The following is a 14,511-nucleotide window of genomic DNA, read 5'->3' as shown; positions in this document are numbered from 1 at the left end:
AAGAGGCGGATCTTTTCCATTAAAACTGAAGGAAAGGGAGAAAGACAGGTAGGGGAAGTCTAGCAGTGTGTAGATGTGATACTGGAATACTAAGACAGTTTCTATCTCATAGCTTCTACTTTCTCTCTCAGGATCCTCTGCAGAAAATGAGGTAAAAAGTGGAAGGACAAGGTGGAAGGCCAGTGTTTGAGGGGATTAATTAGATTTGAAAGCACTGTAATGAAGAGCAGAAGGACAAACTTGTTCAGGAAATGGAGAAAATTGTCTATCAGTGTTCATGGCCCAGCAGAGGTGCTTAACTACGAATTAATGAGTATTAGTCATCCTGGGGTCTTTCGTTTTTTTGTTTTGTTTTGTTTTCTTTTCTTTTGCTTTGCTTTAATGTTCTGTAGCAGTGCACAGAAGCTCAGAAAGAAGTGTGAGGAATGTAGCTTCATTAGTTTCTCCAACCTATGACCTAGCTGTGAAGAGATAATGTCTGGCTCATTTCAACAAGAACAATTCCAAAACCATGTTGGTGAGTAACTTAATTTATTCCAACAGGGTACATTTCTATTGCTTTCAAAGACCCCTCTAGATTTCTTTTGTGGGTTTAAGCCCTGCATGGGGCTCTGTGCTGACAGCTCAGAGCCTGGAGCCTGTTTCAGATTCTGTGTCTGCCTCTCTATCTCTACCTTTCCTCTCCTCATGCTCTGTCTCTGTCTCTCAAAAATGAATAAAAGTTAAAAAAAATTTTTTTAAAGACCCCTCTCAATTTAATGTAGTTGCTTCTCCCTAAAGGAAAGGCCAGGTCACAGAGGTCAAGAAAGGTGGTCTTAGCTATTGAATCAAATAAATGAATAAGACCTGACTGACCAAGTTAGACAATGTAGGGTAACCAAGATACAACAGAGTTCATTAAGTGGAACTAGTTCTTAGAACTAATTTGGCCATAAGAATGATTATCTACTTAATATGTTATACAAAGTCAGAGAACAAGGAGCTAGGCTAACTTGATATGATATTGTTGGCCAAGTTCTCCTAAATTCTTACCACTTGAGGAAAATTGGTCTGAGAAATCGAATTGAATTTACAGATAGAAATTAAATGGCCTCAATTGTGTGGATTGAAGGGTTGCAGAGTCAGACAGATTACATAATAGGGCTTTGTAATCTTAGAAGCTCAGTCCCCACCCTCTATTCCCTAATCATACACTTGGAACATTTGTGTGGTATCACGAAAATGATGGGTGCTGGAACTACTACATGGGAATTTAGAGGATGTGCTGTGATCATGAGCAAATATATCATAATGGAATGAAGAAAGAGGAACACAGAAGAATGACAATAGAACCAGAATGAAAGAAAGGTCAGAAGTTCAAGAAATTGGAAATTTTCATATGTAACTAAACACCAAGTAATAGGGCAGAAGGGTGCAAACGTACTAGGAGCCCTTCTTACTTTTCTTCAAATATAATACAATAAAGGTATGTACACTATAATGTAAGAATGTGAAGAAAAGGAAAAGAAAAGAAGCATAAACAATGGGAGTCCAACATAACATTAACAGGAAGCAATCGTTCTGTGATTGCAACCTATGGAGGATGCACTGAAGTGGAACAACATGAACCCTGGAAAACCAGTAGGAATCTTTTAAAAGGATGGGTAAGCAATGATAACAGACCGGAATCTAGATCATTGGTTCTTAAATACCCTGCTATTGCTTTTAAAAAATGTTTTCAAAAATTGCTTAGGGCCGCCTGGGTGGCTCAGTCGGTTAAACATCCAATTTCGGCTCAGGTCACGATCTCATAGTTTGTGGTTTCGAGCCCCGCGTCAGGCTCTGTGCTGATGGCTAGCTCAGAGCCTGGAGACTACCTCAGATTCTGTGTCTCCCTCTCTTTCTGACCCTCCCCTGCTCACTCGCTCGTGCTCATTCTCTCTCTCTCTTTCTCTCTCTCTCTCTCTGTCAGAAACAAATTTTAAAAAAACATTAAAAAAATTTCTTAAACTAGATTTATTGTAACAATCCAATGAAAAGAAAGAAGCATAAATGATTTAAGAGTAAGAAAAATTTTGCACTTTTTAATGCTATTGGCACACGGACTGCTTTGCTGTGGCTTTTATTTAATGATGTTAAGAAACTCAAAGCTTTCAGTATACATGTCATCACAAATGCCTTCTTGAGCTTTTGATGCTTTGATGATAAAAGTGATAAAATATATAAATATGGTTCCACATATTTATGGATCTCACACATAAACATGATTCCATCTTCTACATTGTCCTAAACCCTTTGGAAAGGGTGCTGCTCCTGCAATTCAAAGTTTTCAAAATTCATTACTCAAATTATATTTGGATTAATCTAAGGGTCAGCAAACATTTTCCATAAAGATCTAGACAGTAAATATTTTAGGCATAGTGGGCTAAGGGTACCTATTACAACTACTCCACTGTTACAGCTCAAGAACAGTAGTAGATAGTATGTAAACAAATGGGTGTGGCTTTGTTCCAATAAAGCTTTATTTACAAAATGGGTAGAAGGTCAGATTTGTCCATGGGTTGTAATTTGCAGACCCTTGGATTAATTTAATCTGTGCATTCATAAATTAATTAGCTTATCTTTCATGCAACTACCATAGTTTATGTAGTCTAGGTTTATTATTTAACTAAATATTTCTAGAATGTGGCTGAAACTATAACTGTTTTTATTTAGGTATTGTCTACTATTAAAAAAAGATTTTAAGAAGACAAATCAGGTGATGCAAAAAAAATGTACTTAACACTTCATGTAACAGACAGACCCCTTTTGCAGATCTACGAAATGGAGCAGGAGGCAGAAAATTTTTATAAGATAAAAAATAAAAACCAAAGAAGAGAAAAATAGATAATATCTGATTGACTGGGGCCACACAGTCAACTTGGTTTGGAGTGAGAAGAACAAGAGAAAATGTATAGAGTCCAGAGTTGACTAGGTGTTCAAGAATTGGGTAGCTTGGTTTGAGGACTGGTGTCAAGTGGCGCATTCACAAGGACACAATAATTATCTGAGTATTGATTTGTTGACATGGCACTGTGGGCAGGAGCTGCTCCATTTGGGGCCTAAAAATGTATTTCAACTTACTAATTTACTGAAATGTAAGCTTTATGAGGACAAACACTTTACACACTATTACAGCACTAGCACATAGTAGGTAATTAATAGATAAATTAATAAATGAATTTATTTATAAATCAGCTATATATGCATAAAACAGGAGTTAATAAAACTTCTTAACCAGGAGTCTATATCTGAAATGGAATATTCCTAAAGAACTCTCTGGTAGTTACCATGTTTGTTCTGTATACATATTTATATAAATGTCCTGTCCAAATAGATTTGCCAAAGAATAAGTTATCCATATTGTAAGTTGTTAATTTGTTACCCAGCAAAAGTGATATTTCTTTCTCTTTGCATTTCTTCTTCTTTTTTGTTGTCATTGCTTATTTATTTTGATAGAGCACTCCACTGTGTCTGTGAGCATGAGCAAGTGGGAGAGAGGAAGAGAAAGAGGGAGAAAGAGAATCCAAGCAGGCTCCATGCTGTCAGCATAGAGCCCTGCTCTGGGCTTCACTCAGGGCTCCATGTCACGATCGGTGAGATCATGACTTGAGCCAAAATCAAGAGTCGGATGCTTAACTGACTGAGCCACCCAGGGGCCCCTGCATTTCTTCTGTATCACTAGTTTGCCACACCTCTCCCTCACAAAAAAAGCATACTACTTTCTTCTCCTTGCATTCGTACTCTAACAATCCTAATTCTTTTTCAAGCTACACAAATGATTCTGGTTATCAGAGCAAAGGTCAAAACGAAAAGCAAAGTTTTAATATTTTCATTTTCATGTTCACAGGCTTTTAAATTCCTTTTTTGAAAAAATATTTATTTATTGTTGAGATTTTGCAAGCAGGGGAGGATCCAGAGAGAGGGGGACAGAAGATCCAAAGGGAGCTCTGTGCTGACAGGCCGACAGCAGTAAGCCCGAGGTAAACTGCAAGATCATAACCTGAGCAGAAGTCGGATGCCTAACTGACTGAGACACCCAGGTGCCCCTTAAATTCCTTTTTTTATTTTCACTATTATTTTGAAAGTATTTTTATTTTTTCTTTTTTATTTTTTTAAGGAATCTTTATTTTTTTATTTTTTTTTTTTACAAATAGTTTATTGTCAAATTGGTTTCCATATAACACCCAGTGCTCATCCCCACAAGTGCCCTCCTCCATGCCCTTCTCCCCTCCCCCCACATCCATCAGTCCTCAGTTTGTTTCTCAGCATTCAAGAGTCTCTCATGGTTTGCCTCTCTCCCTTTCCCCCACCATTTCCCCCTTTCTTCTCCCCCTTGTTCCTCCGTTAAGTTCCTTCTAATCCTCCTATACTTGCAAACATATGATATTTGTCCTTCTCTGCCTGACTTATTTCGCTAAGCATAACTGAAAGTATTTTTAAAATATTTTTAAAATAGAATAAACATCTGGCCATCAGTACGCCAACTGCTCTGACTTAATGAGGTATAACCAGTCTGTTTGCCCCGCTGTCCAGTTTCTTTTTAACATCAGAGCCAAATCCTTTCTTTCCAGACATCCAGTGCCCCAACTTGTTCCCATCTCTTTGTTTGCAGGGTATGAACAGGAGCTATTTTACAGGTCTTTGCAGGGATATGCTCATGGTTGTGGGGATGAGGCGGTTGCTCAGCAAAATTTCAGAGCATGCATGCATGCATGTCCTTCTACTAGTTAATCCCCCAGGCAGTAGGCAGCTTGGAAGGAAGGTTTGTTGCACTCTTCTACAGCCACCGGCTTGCACATATTTTCTGGCAAATGGCCACCAAAGTTATTCAGCCTCTCTGCCCACTACCTCTACTGAAAGTCCCTCTTTTCCACAAGCACAGGCCTTATGTCTCCATTTCCCCCTGCACCCCTCCCTCCACCCACACATACAACCTTCAAGGTCACACCCAGCCACCCTCTTCCTTCTGAAGACATCCAGCCCCTCCTGAGGTTGGGCAGGGACAGAGGTTCCTCAGTTTCTTCCCCTTTCTAGGCCCGTTAAGAGCTTAATCAGTGTTTTACAACCCTCAGGGGCTTTCCTTTTGATACTCTGAAAGTAAAAAAAAAAAAAAATCCCTGAATAGTAACTTTCTTTCTCTTAGCATTCCAGCTTTTTTGCCAGCTTGGAACATCCTCCCACCTCCAAAAATAAATTAGATACCGTGGACAGACAGATAAATACATACATATTACATACTATTTTCCTCTCCTTGCGTTCTTACTATAACAATAGAATTCTTTTTAAGGCTACATGAATAGTTGTGCTATCAGAGAAAAGGTCAAAAAGAAATGGAAAAATTTAATATTTTCAAATGCATAATAAAAGCCAAAGTCTTTTCTGTGGCCTGAGGGCCTTCCGTGATCTGTCTTTTCTTATCTCTCTGACCTCATTTGCTATTACTCTGACCTCTGCTCCCTACCGCCTTAATCCTTTTCCTCAAAATTGCCAACCGCATTCCCATCTCAGGACCTTTGCACCTGTTGTGACCTCTGCTTGGGATTCTTTTTCTACAGACACATGCTAGTTCTTTCACTCCTTCACATCTTTAGTCAGAAGTCATTTTTTTCAGTGAAAGTGTCACGTACCACTTTATCCAAAATTACAAACACCTTTGCCCAACATTGTAATCATTTTTAACCAGCTAACTCTTTATTTTATATTGCTATCCCTAGTCTCGTCTTGCCAGAATGTAGTTTCCATGAGGGCCAAGTTTCTCTGTTTTACTGTTACATCCCCAGTGCCTAGAAGGGTGCTCGCATGTTGTTAACACTAAATAAATATCTGTTAAACGAATGAATTCTTGATATATCTTAATGGGAAAGGTAGACAACATGCTCAGTATTACTTTTCACTAAACACAAGGAAGAGGTAATAGTTTAAAGCATAGTCTCTGATGAAGTTTACTGTTCTCACTGCAATAAGCACCCTTCTGTTTTGTAGGCAATTTCAGAGTGGCAAGTGTACAAGCCTACAGCAATGGTGGTCATGATAATGTGAAGTATTTCTTTGTTATATAGACAGAAAATTCTGATCCCCCCTCCCAGGACAGTAGGGGCCTCATCAGTACAAATGAGTTTATGCCACGTATGACAGGCATTATTTTCCACTTTGAAATGAAACTGTCAAGATCGAACTCACAGTGCGATGCAATTCTCGAAAGAATTCTGCCATGATTACTTTCTTTTTCACCTGTTGCACGAACACTAACATCTGACTACATCAATGCCAACTGACGTGTTTAGCAGAATTCCAGCCCTTAAGGATTAACACTAAATCTTCCATAATTTGTTGTTAGATATCCTGACTCATCTCATGATTTCTAGAACATACCAAATCATTTAACAAATTGGTCTCATAAAGCTTCTATTGTGCATGCTTTTTTGCCATTCCAGTGCCTGAAATCTCACTAGTTAAGTAGCAACTATGTTAAGCTTTTAACACAGAAATATGGAATGTACAGCTTTGTAATAACAACTTCTTAAGGGACATGAAGCCAAATATCCTTGGGTTTTGCTGTGATCAAATTGTGCCCAAGTTATCAAGGTCATGTCCATCTGCACCACAGCTTCAAGAACTTGAGATGAGCATTTGAAAATAGTTACACAGTATATATTGTGATTGTTTAATTTCTGGTATCTCTGTCCTTCTAATGAAACAGAGATTAACACAGGGAACCTTCAACTTGAGCTTCTTCAGCATGGAACCAAAAAAAAGAAAAAGCAAATTTTGTTGTGGTAGTGAGTTGGAATCAAAACTTATACCTGGAGACAGATCAAATTCACACAGAGCCATGGGGCTGCCATCTTATCATCTGTATATGCATCAGATGCATCAACAAATATACCCATTCCTTTCCACTACAGATATATGTAGATCATCCCCACTGCTCACATTGCTGCCATGAGTAAGTTTTCAGTACACACAGCTTACCAAAGTACATAATTCTCCCAGTAGTCATAGCGAATTCTCCATTAGCTAGCAAGAGAATATTGTGCAGTGTGAGTTGACCAAAGGTGACTAGGGTACATTTGTGAGTTGGCCTCAGTGAATTTACTATGTCTAAGTGTAATTTACATAAGGAATATTTTACTTAAATTGTTATTTTAAAATAGCACTATTATAGCTCTCATCTTCTGAGTTAAGTATTGTGTATATGTCTCTAATCCTCTCAACAATCCTAGATGATAGTCTGAATGGCTTAGTAGGTTGAGCATCTGACTCTTGATTTCATCTCAGGTCATGATCCCAGGATCATGGGATCGAGACCCATGTCGGTCTCTGCACTGAGGATGGAGCTTGCTTGAGATGCTGTCTTTTTCCCCCTCTGCCCTTCCACTCTCTCTCTCTTCAAAAACATTTTTAAAAATAAAATAAAAAAGAATTCTTTTCCCCTTTCTCACAAATGAATAATCTTAAACTCAGAGATAGCAAGTGACACTTCCAAGGACACACAGTTAATAACTGCTAGAGAAAATTTATTCCAAGTCTTCCTGGTTTTCTCAGGGAGGAGACTGCAGTGGAGTCTGTGAAAGAGATGATGGGCAAGATCATTTCTGTTGAAAGATTAGGGATCTTCCTATTTGTATTCTCAGATACTATGAAAGGAGTATTTACCCCCCTGTATTCCCTCAGCACAGCACTTTTTCACAACCATGGAAAAACTCTCACTAGTCCTAAATCTAGGCTTCCTCCTGAATCTGAATTACAAATGCATTTCAATCAAACTTGACTGGTAATAACAAAACTTCTTCAGTTTGGAGCCGAATTTCTCAATGTTTTCCCTTCCTCTTTTATATTCTAAGCAAACTTTTGAGTCATTTTTTTTCTCTAATCGTCCCTGCCATGAACTGTTAATACTATAGATACACTGCATATCTCCTTTTGTACTGTGACCCTTTTAAGGGCTGTGAACCATTGTAATAACTAACACATGTCCTCCTCCAATCCTCAGAAACATAGTTTTGCTTCCTTGGGGGCAATAGCACTCTTGGTGGGAATGCATGGTTTAGAGCAGAGGTTCTCAACCTCAGCATTATCGACATTTTTGGCCAGATGATTCTTTGCTGTGGAGTATTGTCTTGTGAACTTTGGGATATTTAGCAGCATTCCTGTTTCTACTCAATGGATGCTACTAGCAATCCCAGTTGTGACAACCAAAAGTGTCTCCAGACATTGACAAATGTGCCCAAGGAGGTAAAATTGTCTTTGATTAGATCCACTAGTTCAGAGGGAAGGAAAGCTAAAGGTCCAAATGGCCAAGGTTAGAGAAAGAAGACTTTGAACATTTACATAATAAAAAACTGCAACTTCGAAGAAGACCCCTACTTGGACCCAACCACACTGGCACCCTAATCTTGGATTTCCAGCTTCAGAACTGTAAACGATAAATTCTGCTGTTTAAAGGCCACCCAGTCTGGGGTATTTTGTTATAGCCATCCAAATGAACCAAGATATAGGGCAACCAATGCCAGAGGGAGAAGCCCAGAGGCTCTAGGTCAGAGGTCTCCAAGATGAAAGTGATGAATGATCTCATGAGCCTGAACACCTTAGACAACTGACAGAGAATCTTGGCTACCATTATTGATAAAGACATGGAAAACCAAGTAAACAAACAAATAATAAGACAATTATTAACTCTTGAAAGGAGGTTGTAAGTAGCACTTAAATTGTCATAATAATGTAGACAGTGATCCAACAAAATATGTTTTCATTGAAGCAAAAGTGTCATATAATTTAATAGGGAGGAACAGCAAAAATGCATACATGAGTGTGGGTATGAGGAAAGCCATCAGGTGGTAAAAGATGGCTAAATCTTTATCCTGATAGGGGTGCCTGGGTGGATCAGTCGGTTAAGCGTCCGACTTTGGCTGAGTTCATGATCTCATGGTTGGTAGGTTCAAGCCCTGCATCGGGCTCTATGCTGACAGCTGGCTCAGAACCTGGAACCTGTTTCAGATTCTGTATCTCCCTCTCTCTCTGACCCTCCCCTGCTCATTCTGTCCCTCTCTCTCTCTCTCTCTCTCTGTCTCTCTCTCCCTCAGAAATAAATAAAACATTAAAAAAATTTTTTAAAAGGTCAAGAAGTGATGCCTAACATTGAAATAATCAGGAGGAAGCAATCTAAGAATTTAATTTAGAGACATGGAAGCCAGTAGGCAAAGAATCAGCTAAACAAACTAAAAATTATTTTTCTGGAGTGGAAAAAAAGGAGAAGGAGGGAAAGAAGGAGACACTAATGTTTATTTATTTATTTATTTAAATTTATGTATTGTTTAGTTTACACCCAAGTTAGTTAGCTTATGGTGCAACAATGACTTCAGGAGTAAATTCCTTAATGTCCCTTACCCATTTAGCACATCCCTCATCCCACAATTCTTCCAGCAATCCTCTGTTCTCCATATTTAAGAGTCTCTTATGTTTTGTCGCCCTCCCTGTTTTCATATTATTTTTGCTTCCCTCTGACACTAATGCTTAAAACTCTCTATAAAACTATGACTTTTCAAACAATCTGCATGTATAAGAAGAAAATAATGTGTTTTTTAAAAAATAAGAGGAGAGAGGAAACACCAGTGAAAGATTGTATGAGCCATTTAAAACTCCAAACCAAACTTTTAAGTATATTTTGGCATTAATATTTAGAGTTATCAGCCATTCTTAACTCAATGACTTAAAAAAAAAAACCACTGACTTCAATTTAAGAAATATTTAGGGCAGGAGGTGTTATTATTTAATAATTAAATGGTACATGAAGATATATCTTAGTTATATGGAAAATATCATAATGCAAACTGAAATTTTTTACTATTAAATTAGACATAACAGATTCTTAGAAGTTGATGCTGGCGGTTAATGATACAGTTTTTTAATGTTCCTGGATCTTCTTTCACAGAATCAGACAAAGCAATTATATAGTAAAACCTAAAACCCACAGAAAACATTTGATATAAAACTATGTAACAGGGTGTTCCCACAAACTCCAAAACAAGAAAATAGGGATAAAAAGCCATAAGACCTGCACATTATTGGCATCTGTGAGAGAGAAAGAAAATAGCCAAAATAGTCAATAGGTATTCATTGGAGAATGTTACATGCCCATTAGAGAGAAATAGCTAAAACTGAGAATTTTGCCCAATCCAAAAGCAAGTGAGTGCAAGATGGTCACAGTGAGGCCCTTAGCAGGCCAGCTCAATGAAAGCTCAAAATTGAGCAGCCAGGGCTCAATCAAAATTGAACAGAATATGAAGGAAAGGAAAGATCAAAACAATAGCCCTGAATCTCAGAAATTACACTGCTTTATCTTTGAACACCCACATACTCATACACATATACGCATCCGAAGCAGGAACCCTGCGAGGTTATAAAAGCTACTCTGAACCATCGTTACTTCTAAAATTTCCGGAAAATGAATTTCACATAAAAAAGGACAATAGGAAAGTATTGTACTCTCTTCTCAGGACTCCTATAAGAAATCACTACAAACTTGGTGGCTTAAAACAGATATTTATTCTCTCACAGTGGGGACACCAGAAATCTGAAATCAAAATGTCCATAGTTGTTCATTTTGGGAGGCTTTGGGGGAGAAACTAACCTATGCCTTTCTCTTAGCTTTTGGAAGTTGCTAGCAGACCTTCATGTTCCTCAGCCTGTAGACACATCACTCCAATCTCTGTCTCCCCTTCACACTGCTTTCTTCTCTTTGTGTTTTTCTCTTTGTTCTCTCCTCTTATTAGAACATCAATAGCTGGGGGACGCCTGGGTGGCTCAGTCAGTTAAGCCACTGACTGTTGATTTCAACTCAGGTCATGATCTCACAGTTCAGGGGAATGGAGCTCTGCATCATGGTCCACGCCAACAACATGGATTCTCTCTTTCTTCCTCTCTTCCTCTGCTCTTCCCTCACTCTCTCCCATGCATGAACTTTCTTTTTCTCTCTCTCGAAACAAATAAACATTTAAAAAAGATAGTTTCAGAAATGAAGACTAACTTAATAAAACATAAAAGCAGTTGAAAAAAGTGAATAAATATAAGCAAGGGAATAAAAGAAATAGAAATTTAAAAAGGAAAATATTGGGGCACCTGGATGGCTTAGTCGGTTTAGCATCAGACTTCAGTCAGGTCATGATCTCGTGGTCTGTGAGTTCAAGCCCTGCATTAGGCCCTGTGCTGACAGCTCAGAGCCTGGAGCCTGCTTCAGATTCTGTGTCTCCCTCTCTCTCTGTCCCTGCCCTGCTCATGCTCTGTCTCTCAACGATAAATAAATGCTAAAAAAATTTTTTAATAAAAAGAAAAAATATTAGAAATAAAATATAATAGAAGGAATGGATTTAAGATTAGAGTGATAAATATTGAAGACAGAGAAAGAAAATCTCGCATATAGATAACAGAGTCTCTAGATCAGAAAATCAAAGTAAAAACAAGAAAAAAAATTCAACTATAATTTCAACACTTTCCTGGAAAAAAAATGAAACACTGAATTTAAAATGGGTATTTCATACCTAAGAATATCTACTTAGAATAACCAACACTAAGACATAATCTAGAAAATATTGGATTTTAAAACTTGTACATCTAGGCAAAAGTAACAAGTTACTTATAAGAAAAGGAAAATTAGACTCTCATCAGACTTTTTAGCAGACATGAATGCTGGAAGAAACTAGAGTAAATATTTAAAATATTCATGGAAAACAAGTGAGAGTCGAGGATTTAATATCCTGCAAAACTGACTTCCAGTCCCATAGAAGCTGTGATCACCATGCAAGATCTCAAATAAGAGGGTTGCCACGGGCCTTTCCTGAAAAATATATTAGACAGTGAGTTTCAGGCAACCAAATAATTAGAGAGAATTGACCCCTTAAAAATAAGTAAGGGATAAAAAACTAAGACAATACACTTAGTAATGGCTTACATGTACTACCAATTTAGATGTGTCACACATACATTTTAAAACATGGTGGGGATAGGAGATGGGGAAGAAAATTCAAAAGTAGTTCAACGTTTTCAACTGTAATTAGGTGATGGGAATTCTAACAAATCTCTCATATGGATTTTCCCTGATTGCTTTTGGGTTAGGATGCCAAAAATACAGGAATAGCCTAATTCTTCATGGAAATAAATACTAAGAGATTATCAGATAGGTTTACATGTTGCTATTCTTGAATACATTAAGTTTCCCAAAAATATGAGACCTGGTTCCTGGGCAATCTACCATAAAAAGGGGTCTGCATTAAAAATCATGGCATCATTGATTTTGAATGAAATTATTGAAAAGGATGTTTTTCATTAAAATGCAGGCTTCTACAATGGCTTAAATTAAGCTTTAATAAGCATCAAAGATTGTTTTATATCAAAATAGAATCCAATAAAATTTCTGAAGAATGTGTTCATAAAACAGCACTTTGGTTCCTGTTTGCAATATTGACAAATAAGGAGCTGCTTATATTGTTGTCATACTAACCAATTATTTCTTTGTTTTATTATAGTTGTTAATTTCCTTACTAATATGTTATAATAGTCCCTGGTGTACATAAAACAAATGAGTTAGAATCTGTCCCAACACTGTTCCATATGCTTCTCTGAGTCAGTTTGGTCTGAAGGAGGCTGACCCACTAGGATTTCGCGTGTGCATGGAGACACGTTCACAGCTTAGTTGGAGTTACTCAGAGCACATGATTCACACAATATTTAAATCTTTGGCTCTTTAAATCTTGTTGAGCTTGTTTTTTGTTGAATCCAAATTTCCCCTCCCACATAGACATTAAATAGGTAGAAGGTAGAGCTTTTGCCCAATACAGCATTTGAATGAAATTCTGAGCCAAATATGTGTGTCCTGACTTCCAACATCAACCGTTTTAGTCAACTTCTTATTTCTTCACTTCTCAATTTGACATTCATCCACAGCTATTTTTAAATGGCCTCAAGAGACAAACGTGCATTTCTCCAATACTGTTTCATATTAGAGGATCTCTCCCTCCTACATAAGGGGAAGTCCTCCAGTAAGGAATTTGCTCTTCACTGGGCTGCTTTTTGTGGTAAAGATTTGAAAAATTACATGATATGTAAGGATGTTATGCTACCAATCTGAACATTATCTCCTAAGGATTCTTACGGAGGTAAAAAAGTAGTGTCCATCAGACACGGGATTTATGGCTGTGCAATATTCTTAAGATTATTAGAAATCTGTCTTGACAATGTACAGGTAGTCATTCTACAGAAAAAGAGGAACCTATCCTAGCTGGTTAGAAATAAAGAAGGGAGGGGCACCTGGGTAGCTCAGTAAAACTCGGTTAAGCGTGGGATTTCAGCTCAGGTCATGATCTTGCGGTTTGTGAGTTTGAGCCCTGCAAAGGGTTCTGTGCTGACAGCTCAGAGCCTAGAGCCTGATTCAGATTATGTGTCTCCCTCTCTGTCCCTCCCCTGCTTGTGCACTCTCTGTCTCTCTGTCTCTCTGTGTGTGTCTCTCTCTCTTAAAAATTAACATTAAAAACATTTTTTTTAAGAAATAAAGAAGGGAGATAAATATGCCCCAAGCTATGATAGCCAAATTTCTCATTACAGCTTTGTATTATCAAAATATAGGAAATGAGAAAGTATATAAAAAAGAAAACATAGTAAGAAGTGAACTAAACAAAAACTCAAGGACATGTGAATAAGGAAAAGACTGTCTCTTGAGAAAGTTAAGAACTGAAACAGATGATGCATTGTAACCAAGTCACAAGAAATATCTTTTTTGAATAATGTAAAAAAGAAATATTTAATGCTAAGTGATACAAAGGGTTAGAAAAAATAGTCCTTTCTTTTTTGAATTCATTTAAAGAAATATAAAAACAGATCCTTTATAGGTTAAATATAACAGATTTATAGAGGCAAGGTAAGATTTAGCTAACATAGCAATTTAACTCACTCTTCTCTCTCTAAATGTTATAATTTTCAGTAGTTATAAGCCAAAAAAGCTTTCCTATTTTTAGCATTAGTGTTCCACATGAAAATATTTTTTGTGTTTTGGAAAGGAATTTGGAGCTGATATTGCAGTCACCTGCAAATGAAGTCTTGAGAAACAAGGGAAAATGATATTTCTCTAACCTAAAGGAAAAGCTATCACAATGAATACCTACAATGTGGAATTCCAGAATTCATAAAAGAGATGGAGTTTTTAATATTTACTACAAATTATTCATTTAATTGAGAACAAGAAAGTTTATGTAAATTTTACAATATGCCATTATTTTTCCAATTTTAGAAACTTACAAAATCAGGCTTCATTTGAACATACTGTAAGTGTTTTGGTATTTTGCGCAGGCCAGAGTTTAAGGGGAAACAGTGAGTTTAGTATCTCCTCCATGACACATTTGAATGGCCACTCCCAAGTAATTCTAGCTTTCACAAACTGTAGAATTTCCAGCCACACACAGCAAATGGATTTCATTCCCTGATGTTATTCACAGCTATGAG

The sequence above is a fragment of the Hyaena hyaena genome, unplaced genomic scaffold (assembly GCF_003009895.1).
Source record: "Hyaena hyaena isolate Hyena2069 unplaced genomic scaffold, ASM300989v1 scaffold_393, whole genome shotgun sequence".
NCBI lineage: Eukaryota > Metazoa > Chordata > Mammalia > Carnivora > Hyaenidae > Hyaena > Hyaena hyaena.
Note: the sequence above shows the minus strand (reverse complement) of the source record.